Below are 12,941 nucleotides of genomic sequence, written 5' to 3'. Positions count from 1 at the left end.
TTTATTTTTACTCTACAATTTAAATTACTTAAAAATATTAATTCTGTGCCATTGCCTGGCACAGTGGATAGAGCATTAAACTCTCAAATATAAGGTCCTAAGTTCAATCCCCAATAGTACTTGTACCAATGATAGCTGGTTCTTTCTCTCTCTCTTACCTTTCTCATTAATAAACAATTAAAATCTTTAATTTTTTTAAAAATTCTTTAATTTGAATTTGGAAATACTATCTTGAACCATGCAACCTTTTACCTTTTTAGTCTCTTCTAGGTCTCTAGATATTAATGGTTTCATATATTCAATTTCCTTCCCTTTACTTACAGTGCTTCATCTCCCCTTTTTTACTTTATTCCTTTTTACTTACTCATCTTTCTACTGCTCAGTAGGAATCTGGACATGTAGGAATGAAATAATGGCAATTTACACTGTAAACAAAAGACTTTCTCCCACTAGTTCAGGCACCAGCTCCCCTGGCTGTCTCAGTACAATTTGCAAGACATTCTCAAGAGAATTTCCTCTGAGGAAGTTACACCAATTCACAAGTTGTTTCTCTAATGTCAGAAGTTAGTCCCACAGTGACTATAATATATAATCTGTTTTAAAAATGCCACTTCCTGACACACTGCCAATCTTTATATAAAACTTGCTTGTCATAATGGCCATGGACTCCCATTCATGATTTGGTGAGCTGTTAATATTAAGTCACAGGAGAGCAGATAGTGCTGGTGTGGGGGAGGGAATATTGAGATAATGGCCTGGATTTTGACCCTGGTTAGGAAGAAGGTAGTATTGAAAATATTTAGAAACTGAAATGAGGTGGCAACCATGTTATTGGTACCACTGTTTTTTTCTTTCTTTCCTTTCTTTTTTTAATTACCATAACAGGTTCCCTTTTTATTTCCAGAATCACAGGATTCTCTTGAATGATAGCTCTCTCTCTTTCTCTCTCTTTTTACTGGTGGATTTATAGTTTACAGTCAATAATAAAATACAATAGTTTGTACATTTGTAACATTTCTCGGTTTTCCACATAACAATTCAATCCCCACTAGGCCCTCCTCTGCCATCATGTTCCAGAACCTGAACCCTCCCCCCACCCCAGAGTCTTTTACCAAGTTCTGTTTTGTGTTTTCCCTTCTGTTCTTATTTTTCAACTTCTGTCTATTAATGAGATTATCCCATATTCTTCCTTCTCTTTATGGCTTATCTCACTTAACATGATTCCTTCAAGTTCCATCCAAGATGAAGTGAAGAAAGGGAAATCGCCATCTTTAATTGCTGAGTAGTATTCCATTATGTGTATATACCCCAACTTACTCAGCCATTTATCTGTTGTTGGACATCTGGGTTGCTTCCAGGGTTTGGCTATTACAAATTGTGCTACAATGAGCACAGGCATACACAGATCTTTTTGGGTGGGTGTGTTTGGTTCCTTAGGATATATCCCCAGGAGAGGTACTGCAGGGTCATAGGGTAGATCCACTTCTTAGCTCTCTTTTCTTATCTTGAGGGATGAAAGAGAAACTGGCTAGAGTAAAGATATACCTAAAAGATGTTTAATGGATCCACTGTTCTCATGGTAGAGGGTTCTTATGACCTGATAGAATCTTTATCTGCCTATTTAGAATGCTATAGATGGCAAGCTTGTTTTTTTTAACTTTTTAAAACTTATTTATTTTTTCCCTTTTGTTGCCCTTGTTATCTTTTTATTGTTACTGTAGCTATTATTATTGTTGTTATTGATGTCGTCATTGTTAGGACAAAGAGAAATGGAGAGAGGAGGCGAAGACAGACACTGGGAGAGAAAGAGGGACACCTGCAGACCTGCTTCACCACCTGTGAAACGACACCCCTGCAGGTGGGGAGCCGGGGTCTCCAACCAGGATACTTACGCTGGCCCTTGTGCTTTGTGCCACATGTACTTAACCCGAGATGACAAGTTTTTTTTAAAAAAAAAAATTATTTATTCCCTTTTTGTTGCCCTTGTTTTGTCATAGTTATTATTACTGATGTCAGTGTTGTTGGATAGGACAGAGAGAAATGGAGACAGGAGGGGAAGACAGAGAGGGGGAGAGAAAGACACCTGCAGACCTGCTTCACCGCCTGTGAAGCAACACCCCTGCAGGTAGGGAGCGGGGGCTCGAATTGGGATCCTTCCGCCGGTCCTTGAGCTTTGCGCCACATGCGCTTAACCCGCTGCACTACCACCCGACTCCCGATGACAAGTTTTAATGAGAGACTCTCTTTTGCTTTTTTCCTTTTTTATTAATTATGGTTCAGTCTTAGGCCATTCTTGAGATATAAGGACATGGCTAATGTTGAACTGTGAAACAATCCCCCCCCCCTTCCTTATAACATAATGCTAATTTTCATGGAGGAAAAAATTCTTGAAAACAGGTTTCGACACAATTAAAAATCTTGTCCTCATTTAAAGTCCCGGTTTCATTATTGGTTTTGTTGTTGTTTTATTTTATTTGGAGATCACTGGTTTGCAGCACAATTGTCTACATATGGGCTCCATTTCCCAGCTCTGCATCATGAGTGTCTGCAACATACTTTCACCCCGAATCCAAGACCACAACCCTCCCTCCCAAACCCCCCTCTTCTGTTCCTTCCCCCAGAGTTACTTGCTTTGGTGCAGTACCCCAAGCCCAGTCCAAGTTTTAACTTGTGTTCTCCCTTTCTGACTCTGTTTCACCCATGTGTATAGCCAACTAGTATTCCTCCCTTTCTTCCTAACTCATCCTACACAACATTTTTCCTTCAAGTTTCTGATTTGTTACAGTTGTCTCCTGGCAGATAATTTGCAGGGTTCATTAAACATCATCTTCTAATGAGTGTGGTCCAAAGGGGTTAACCTTAACCATTAGTATAACTTCAAGATGTTTATCTCTTTTTTAAATTTTTTATTAGTGATTCGATACTGATTAACAAAATTACATGTTCAACAGGGGTATAATTCCACACTGATCCCACCTCCATGATTCTGAATCCCAAGTCCCCCCATTGCGAATCACCATAGTTCTCCCAGGGTTGTAGATATGGATTAACTGTCATCTCTACAGCTATCTGTCTACATTTGTACATATTTCCCCCCTTTTTTCTTCCAGGTCCAGTTCTCTCTTCCCCTCCAGGCCACACATAACCCTATTACTACATTCAAATATTTCATTCTTTTTCATCCCCTCTCTCTGGGACCTGATAGAGCTGGAGTTCAGAGCCCTCTTATCCTCTTCTTCCTATTACTTCTCCTCCACTGGGAGTAGGGATCAAAGTTGTTTTTGGGGTGCAGAAGATAGGAGTTCTGGCTTCTGTAATTGGTTCTCCAATGAAACTGGGCATTGGCAGGTCAATTATACCCCCCAGACAGGCTACCTTGCTCAAGATATGCCTGTAACTAGTTTCCTTACTTACCTGTCTCCAAGTCCATTTTTCAGGTAGTTTATGGTGGAAAAAATACCAGAAGTAGCATTTCTCAGTGCATGATAGTGTATGAATGATTTACTAGAAACAGTTTGTTATTGTTGAGAAAGTTTGTGCAGGACTATTTTAAATGTTCTTAGCCTACAAATATGGAGTAGAACTATGGGAGTTGTTCATTCTTCTGTCTATTGGATGTGGCTGACCTTTCAGTAGAACCCAATCTCCTCTCTCTTTTTTTTTAATAGATGGCCTTACTGGAGAAATATTGATTTACAAGAATGTTGTCACAGGTGTATTGTTTCATTTTGCCCCATGGTAGATGTCAGCACACTATATCCTATACCTCCTCTTCCACCGTAGGATACTGGGTGTATTATATAATGATTCAACATTTACACATATTGCAAAATTACCACTGCAGAAATCTTGTTAAAAGTTTAGAGTACAGGGAGTCAGGTGGTAGTGCAGCGGGTTAAGCGCAGGTGGTACAAAGCACAAGGATGGGCATAAGGATCCCGGTTCGAGCCCCCGGCAGGGGTGTTGCTTCACAGGCAGTGAAGCAGGTCTGCAGGTGTCTATCTTTCTTTCCTCCTCTTTACCTTCCCCTCCTCTCTCCATTTCTCTCTGTCCTATCCAACAACGATGACGACAATAATAACTACAACAATAAAACAACAAGTGCAACAAAAGGGAATAAATAAATAAATTTTTTTAAAAAGAAAGAAAAAAAGTTTGGAGTACCTACAGTTGTGTTTCTCTTGTCATGAGAATAAGGACGATCTACCAATTTACTCTTTTTTTAAATCTTTATTTATTGGATAGAAACTGCCAGAAATTCAGAGGGAAGGAGACATGGAGAGGGAGAGGGAGAGAGGCAGAGAGACACCTGCAGCACTGCTTCACTACTAGCAAAGCTTCCCCCTGCAGGTGGGGACTGGGGGCTGGAATCCAGTTCCTTGCACATTGTAACACGTACACTCAACCAGGTGTGCCACCATCCAGCTCCATAACCACTTACTCTTTATGAATACCTCACATCTATCCCTGTACCACGCTAGACCAAAAGAGAACTAGCACACCCCACCCCACCCCCACCCCCAGCCTAGGTTGATTGACAAGGAACATACAAGTTTGTTATGCAACTGGAAATCTCTAACCCAGATTCAAAGTGTTCACAATGTTTTCCAGTAATGCTGAAGACTTGGAAGATAAATAACCATAACAGCAGGTAAGTAAAGATGCTATAAAAAAATGGAAGAAGAGAAAAGAAAAAAAAAGAGGCAAGCGTTTACACAGAAAACACAGATCCTTGAAATAAATGACCGAGAAAAATTTCAAGCAGCTACAACACTAGAGAGTATGAGGAAGTAGGAAAGGCCTACTTGGCTAGCAGACGCTTGAATATGCAGAAACTGCAGAGTTATATTAAGGGTCTGAACTTTGCCCTAGAAGCAACAGGAAGATACTAAAAAGATTTATGCAAAGGGGACAATTGAAATGCCATTTTCTGAACATTCTTTTCTTTTTTCTTTTTCTTTTTCTAATTCTCTACTCCTGGAGGCTATTTTTTCCCATTTTGTTGCCCTTGTTATGGCACTTGATTTTTTAATTGTTTTTATAGCTGTTTTTAATTGTTTTTATAGCTGTTGTTGTTGTTGGATAGGACAGAGAGAAATCAAGAGAAGAGGGAAAGACAGACAGGAGAGGCAGATAGACACCTGCAGACTTGCTTCACTACTTGTGAAGAGACCCCCCTGCAGGTGGGGAGCGGGGGGGGGGGGGGGGGCCCTCAGACTGCGATCCTTAGGCAGGTCCTTGAGCTTTTTCCATGTGTGCTTAACCTACTGTGCTACCACCCATCCCCCTGAACATTCTTTTCTATGATTCCAGTTGCATTGCAATGATAGAGAGATAATTGGAAAAGACAAAACTAGGAATTGTCAGACCACTTTGGAAGCAGGCCTGTTCTCCTGGGCAGGGCATAGTAGATGAAGACAAGTAGTTTCATAAATCCATAGTTACACTACCTGGGGTACCTTAGAACACTTGAAATTATCGCCGTTCACTTAGCTTTCAATGCCCCTGGTTGCACACCTTTCTCTTTCTCTCTCTCTCTCTCTCCTCTCTCTCTCCTCTCTCTCTCTAACAAAAGGTCACTGGAAATAGTTCTAAAAAATAAATCAACAAACCTAGAGACCACTCAAGTTACAAGATTCTATTTTGTTTTTTGGGAGATTTTTTTAGAAAGAGAAAACATTCAACTTTGCTATTTGATTTTTTTTAAACTGGGGTTTACTTTTGTTTAAAATCTACAATATCCTCAAATTAAACACAGATTCCAAATTGTAACAATATGAGACTACTCTGATTCCTGGCTCTCCTTCACCCCTCACTGTAAGCAACCTCTGAGTGCTGAAGGCTCTGCCTAGGAAGTATCTCAGATTCTCCTTACTGCTGTTTTATATCTTTGCCACCTTCATAGTCTGTTTCTCCCTTTCTAACTGATTTCCCATTCTTCCTCTATCCATTTTCCAATCTACAACTGGAGAGACACTTTTTCTTTTTTAACTTTTAAAAATATTTACTTTCCCTTTTGTTGCCCTTATTGCTTTATTGTTACAGTTACTATTGTTATCGTTGTTGGATAGAACAGAGAGAAATGGAGAGAAGAGGGGGAGACAGAGGGGGAGATAAAGATACACACCTACAGACCCACTTTGTAGCTTGTGAAGCGACTCCCCTACAGGTGGGGAGCCGGAGCTAGAACCGGGATCCTAACACTGGTTCTTGCGCTTTGCGCCACCTGCGCTTAACCCGCTGTGCTACCTCCCAACTCCCTGGAGAGACACTTCTAAAAGTAAAATAGTCATGTAGCCAAGCTGCTTCCATTGTTTAACTGTCTACAGTGACTCCTCATTGGGTCAGGTGGTGGCACACCTGGTTGAGCGCACATGTTACAATGCGCAAGGAGTGGGGATCGACCCCTCCCCCCCCACACCCACCTATAGGGGGAAAACATTGTGAGTGGTGAAGTAGGGCTGCGTGTCTCTCTTTCTCTATCACCCCCTTCCCTCTTGATTTCTGACTGTTTCTATCCAATAAATAAAGATACTTAAAAAATAAAAATAAATGACTCATTATTCTAGAGAAAGAAAAAAAGCAAGTCCCACCTTTCCTTTTCTAGAAAAATTTAACCACTCTCCTCCTGCACCCTTGACTTGTTTTTCTGAACTTTGTTCTGTCTTTTTACAACTATACATTAACTGTTAAGAGTCACAAAAGTTGTTCTCTGGAACAGTTTTCTTCCCCCCCCCCCAATGTTGCTATATTTTATTTACAATTAGTTGTAAGACCAGAACAAAATAGAGGGAAACAATTTTAAGAGTACTCTATTTATAGCTAAAGAATATAAAGCAAATACCATGAAATCATACATGGTGGGGTGATTTCCTATTCTTTTTTTTGGGGGGGAACAATCTTTAATGCAATATATTCTTTCTTTTCTGGTTACCTTCTGTTTCAGTATCTCCCTCTCCTCTCTCTTCCTCCTCCTCCTGCTCAAAAAAAAAAAAAAAAAAAAAAAAAAAAAACACATGGGGTCGGTCGGTAGCGCAATGGGTTAAGCGCACCTGGTGCAAAGCGCATGCACCCGCGGAAGGATCTGGGTTCCAGCCCCCGCTCCCCACCTGCAGGGGAGTCGCTTCACAAATGGTGAAGCAGGTCTGCAGGTGTCTGTCTTTCTCCCCCCCCTTGTCTTCCCCTCCTCTATCCATTTCTCTCTGTCCTGTCAACAACAACGACATCAATAACAATGATAATAATAACCACAACAATGGTAAAACAACCAGGGTAACAAAAGGGAAAAAATGGCCTCCAGGAGCAGTGGATTCGTGGTGCAGGCACCGAGCCCCAGCAATAATCCTGGAGGCAAAAAAAAAAAAAAAAATCATTACTCTGATGGTGGTACAGGGAACTAAACCTGGAATCACAGTGACACTAGTTTCATAGAATGTGTTTGAGACTGTTATTCCCACTTTGATTTTTTAAAAGAGGATTTTTGGTTTTGTTTTTAGTTTTGCAATATGGATGCTAGTTCTTTGAAAGTTTTTTATAACTCCTTAGTGAAGCCATCTGGATCTGGAATTTCATTCTTGAGGAGACTTTTGATTACTAATTCAATTTCTGCACCAGTGCTTGGCCAACTCAGGCTATCTTTTTCTTCCTAGTTCAGTCTTCAAAGGCTATATGGTTCTAAGAATACATCCATTAATTGTAGGCTCTCCTATAGTGTTTTTTTTTTTCTTTTTTCTAAAACATTTTTCAGCTCTGGCTTATGATGGTGCCGGGGATTGAATCTGGGACCTCTGAGCCTTAGGTATGAGAGTCCGTTTTGTATAATCATTATGCTACCCCCCACGCCAACACACTCCTATAGTGTTTTTATAGGATTCAGAATTTTTTCCTATAATCCCTTACTATATGGTGCTAAGTAAGGATTGAGATCCATTCTTTTTTCATGCGTAAATATCCAATTATCCCAAAACCATTTATTGCAAGACTGCCATTCTGCAACCAGGTGGCGGCACACCTAGTAGAGTGTGCACATTACCATATACAAGAACCCAGGTTCAAGGCCCGAGTCCCTGTCTGCAAGGGGGAAGATACACAAGTGGTGAAGCAGTGCTACAGAGATCTCTCAGTCTCTCTCCTTATCTCCCCCTTCCCTATCAATTTCCCTTTTTTAAAGTTTTTTATCTTAATTTATTGGATAGAGACAGCCAGAAATCAAGAGGGAAGGGAGTGGTAGAGAAAGATAGAGACAGAGAGACACCTGCAGCATGGCTTTACCACTTTCAAAGCTTTCCCCTTACAGGTGGGAACCGGGGACTCGAACCCAGGTCCTTGCACCCCTATCACTTTCTGTCTCTATACAATAAATAAAGAAAAAAAAATTTTTTTGCCTCTAGGGTTATTGCTGGGGCTCAATGCCTGCACTATGAATCCACTGCTCCTGGAGGCTACTTTTTCCCCTTTTGTTGCCCTTGTTTATCGTTGTTATTGCTGTCACTGTTGTTGAATAAAACAGAGAGAAATCGAGAGAGGAGAGAAAGACAAAGAGGGGCAGAGAAAGATAGACACCTGCAGATCTGCTTCACCGCTTGTGGGGATCCTTACGCAGGTCTTTGCATTTTGCGCCATGTGTGCTTAACCCACTGCGCTACTGTCCAGCCCCCAGAAAGAATTTTTTAAAAAAGAGAAACTATTATTCTTCCTATTGTATTACCTTGGCAACTCTGTCAACATAATTTCTGAACTCTATTCAGTTCTGTTAACTATCTCCATCCTGATGCATGTTGTTCTGTCTTTATTATTGTTGCTTTAGAGCATGTCCATCAATAGTTGCTCTATTGACATTCCAACTGATTGATTCTTTGTTATGGGGAGCTATCCTGCACAGTGTATGGTGTTTAGCAGAATTCCTGATTTCTACTTGCTAAATGCCAATAGCATCCCTCTCCCTGCCAACCCCCCCCCCCCCGCACCCCCATCATAAATGTATTTGTCTCCTGTTTTGCCAGATGCCCCTAGGGGGCAACATCATTCTATATTGAGAATCACTACTTTAAAAAAAGAAAGTCTTAGGAGCAAATTAGGTAGCTCCCCCAACTATATTCTTTCTTTTTAAATTTTAATTCAGCTGTTTTGATTATGGTGGGACTTCTACATTTTCATATGCGTTTTATAACTAATTTGTCAATTTCTACCCACGTGTCTCCTGAATTTTGAATGATTGAAGTACATTAGGATATTATCTGAAGAATCTTCTGCACTCTAAGAATACTGACGTCTTCCTCATGGGAGACGTGCTAACTATACGCCTTGTCTTGATGCTGAATGCAAGCTACTACTAAAGCAGTATGATGAGTCAGGCGACCCAGATGTGGCTGACCATCTCATTGCCTCCCTGGATGCAGCACACCAAGCCTGCTGGCAACAACTCACGGAAAGTCTGAACTTCACCCACTCAAGTAGGAAGGCCTGGAAGCTTCTTCATAGTCTGGGTGCCGGTAGTCAACCCCCTCCCGTCTCCCATCCTCCCGTATCTCCAAACTCAGTGGCCAGTCACCTAACTCAAGTTGGACGTGCTAAGATCGACCCAGTCTGGAAAAGAGAAATTTCCCATGAGTGGTCATCCCACTTCCGATTATCTTGTCCGTCTCCAAAACTCTCTCCCTTTACACTGTCTGAACTGGAAGACACTTTGAAGAGGGTTAAACCGGGAACAGCTGCTGGCTATGATTAACATCACCCCAGAACTCATTCTTAACTTGGGCCCCGCGGCAAAGAAGTGGCTCACTTCATTCCTGTCCCACATCTTGGAATCTGAATCTATGCCCAAAATTTGGCGTCGTGCGAAGATAATAGCGGTTTTGAAACCAAAGAAAGACCCAACACTGGCCGCCAGCTATAGACCAATTTCTCTCCTCTCCATGTGTTACAAACTCCTTGAGAGGCTGCTTCTGTCACGTATTTCTCCTCTTACAGAGAAATTCCTATCACCTGCCCAAGCTGGTTTCCGCCCAGGAAGATCTACCTGCGAACAAGCCCTGGCCCTCTCAACTTACATTGAAAATGGATTCCAGAAGAATTTAAAGACGGGTGCTGTCTTTGTTGATCTCACAGCAGCCTATGACACGGTCTGACACCGTGGTCTCCTAGTCAAGATCTCAAAATGCCTGCCTCCATGGGTGGCCAACACTATATCGTTTCTTCTCCAAAACAGAAGATTCCGGCTGCATCTGGGTGACAAGTCTAGCAGATGGAGACTTGTCTCAAGTGGCCTCCCCCAGGGCTCTGTTCTGGCTCCTACGCTATTTAATATTTACATCAATGACCTCCCAGAAACTTCCTCAAGGAAGTTCATCTACACCGATGACATCTGCTGTGCAACTCAGGCATCAAAGTTGGACATCCTCGAGGAAACACTCACGAAAGACATGTCTCTGATATCTGATTACTGTAAAAAATGGCGACTAATCCCTAGCACTGCAAAAAACGGTATCATCTGTTTTCCATCTACACCATGCCTCGGCCTCGAGTGAGCTTAATGTGCAGCTTGACGATACGAGAATCTGGCATGAAGCCCAGCCAGTCTATCTTGGCGTTACTCTTGATCGCACCCTGTCATTTCACGAACATCTCATAAAAACTGCAGCAAAGGTGGGCGTGAGGAATAATATCATTGCAAGACTGGCCAGCTTCTCATGGGGCGCGAGCGCTTCCACACTACGATCATCATCTCTGGCATTATGCTATTCCACTGCAGAATACTGTGCCCCAGTATGGTTCCGTAGGCCCCATGTCCACTTGGTCGATTCCAAACTATATTCCTCCATGAGGATAATTTCTGGAACCATCCGTTCCACCCCGGTTCCATGGCTGCTAGTTCTTAGCAACATCGCCCCGCCAGATACTCGTCGGGATGCGGCATCATCTAAGTTCATTTCCCACGTCTGCGCTCGACCGGACCTGCCAATATACGCGGATATCTTCGCCCACCCTGTCCAACGCTTGACGTCTCGTCACCCAATCTGGTCCCCTATGCCTACACTGAACTTCTCTGTTCCAGACTCTTGGAAACAGAGTTGGCAGTCAGCTGAGGTAAAGAACAAACACCTCATAACAGACCCCTGCAAGTGTCAACCCGGCTTTGACCTAGCACGTTATGATTGGGCCCTCCTCAATCGCTATCAAACAGGCCATGGCCGGTGCGCCGCTATGTTCCATCGCTGGGGAGCCAGAGACGACCCGAACTGCCCCTGCGGCTACAGACAGACTATGACCCACGTAGTCAATGACTGCCACCTCTCCAGATTCAAAGGAGGTCTCGAAACTTTGACGCTGTTGACTGGCTACGGAAGAAGGGCAAACGCTAGAAGAAGAAGACTGACTCTTCTGATTCATAAACATGATCTATCTCACCATTTGTTTATATCTTCCATAATTTTTCTTATTAATATATATTAATAAGAAATATATATTTCCCTCCAGGGTTATGGCTGGGGCTCAGTATCTGCACTACAAATCCACTGCTCCTTGAAGCCATTTTCCCCCCTTTAGTTGCCCTTGTTGTTTATCTTATTGTCATTGTTGTTGTTGTCAGATAGGGCAGAGAGAAATCCAGAGAGAAGGGGAGATAGAGAGGGGGAGAGAAAGACACCTGCAGACCTGCTTCACTGCTTGTGAAGCAACCCCCTGCAGGTGGGGAGCCGGAGTCTCGAACCTGGGTCCTTACGCCGGTCCTTGTAGTATATTAAAATATTAATTGTAGGTATTTTACACATAATTTCTGGTGACTTATCGTGAATGAGATTTGATAGTGTGTATCTTTCATGGAGCTTGTTTGTTGAACATTTTAGTTTGTTGGTATGGGTTTATCTCAAGGTTTCTTTTTTGTGATATATAATCTCTTTTGTTCCTGATATTGGTAACTTGTATCTTTCTTTTTCCTTTTTCTCTTCAGTCTGATAGATACTTTAAGAAAAAAATATTTATAATTTTATTACCGTAAGTAATATTAAATCACTAATATTAATCACTAACCAATATAAAATTACTAATATTAGATAAAATAAAATAAAGGTGTTGCTTATTTTCCAAATATTTGGGAATGTTTTCTTCAGATAATTTTTATAATGCTTTGATTTTTTTCTAACTGCTAAAAGACCCATTACTGTCTCTTAACCACTGAGGGCTTGAATCTTATCAACATACTCTAAGAAGCAATCCTGAGTGACTGAATTTTCATAATCTCCCTTAGTCACCCTACAATCTAGGCTTGGAACAAACTGCATTATGGTCAGAGAATGCAAACTATTGTCAGCAATTCAGTTTTACCAATCACAGGGTGAATAGTTTTTCCTCTACCTATTAGATTTAAATGTATCTCTGTCTACTGGTTTAAAATTCAAGAGGAGAAAAGAGCAACATTTTAGAGAGTACCTTGCAAAAAACCAACAAGAACTAAGGCAAATCAGACATTTCAGTAGGAAATGGAACTTGGTATCTTTGCCTCTCCATATGACCACAATTTAAATTTCATTTGAAGACATAAAAATAATAATGTGTCTGTTTCTGAACCACTGAAGTTGAAATTTTACACATGGATAAGTACCATAGAGTTTACACGCTTAATTGCTCATTAAGATGGTTATCTTAGAAACTGTTACATCAAATAATAATTTTGACATGCAGAGAACCTTCTTAATATTAACTCAATAACATTAAATAAAAAGAGACACCTTAAAAGTGATAACTTTATGAGCTATAAAAATTTATATTATATAAAACTCCTTATCAAATATGAAATTCTCAAAACTGTTGCTAGGAAAGGCTAAACACAATTATCCTTTATTACAGCTCAGTGGATTTCTTTTATGAATTGTGGTGCAATGTCTAGATATTTTTATGTGATATCTTCTGAACAACAAAAGAAATAAATAAATGTATAGGTGCCA

Source organism: Erinaceus europaeus, chromosome 1 (genome assembly GCF_950295315.1).
Source record: "Erinaceus europaeus chromosome 1, mEriEur2.1, whole genome shotgun sequence".
Taxonomy (NCBI): Eukaryota; Metazoa; Chordata; class Mammalia; order Eulipotyphla; family Erinaceidae; genus Erinaceus; species Erinaceus europaeus.
Note: the sequence above shows the minus strand (reverse complement) of the source record.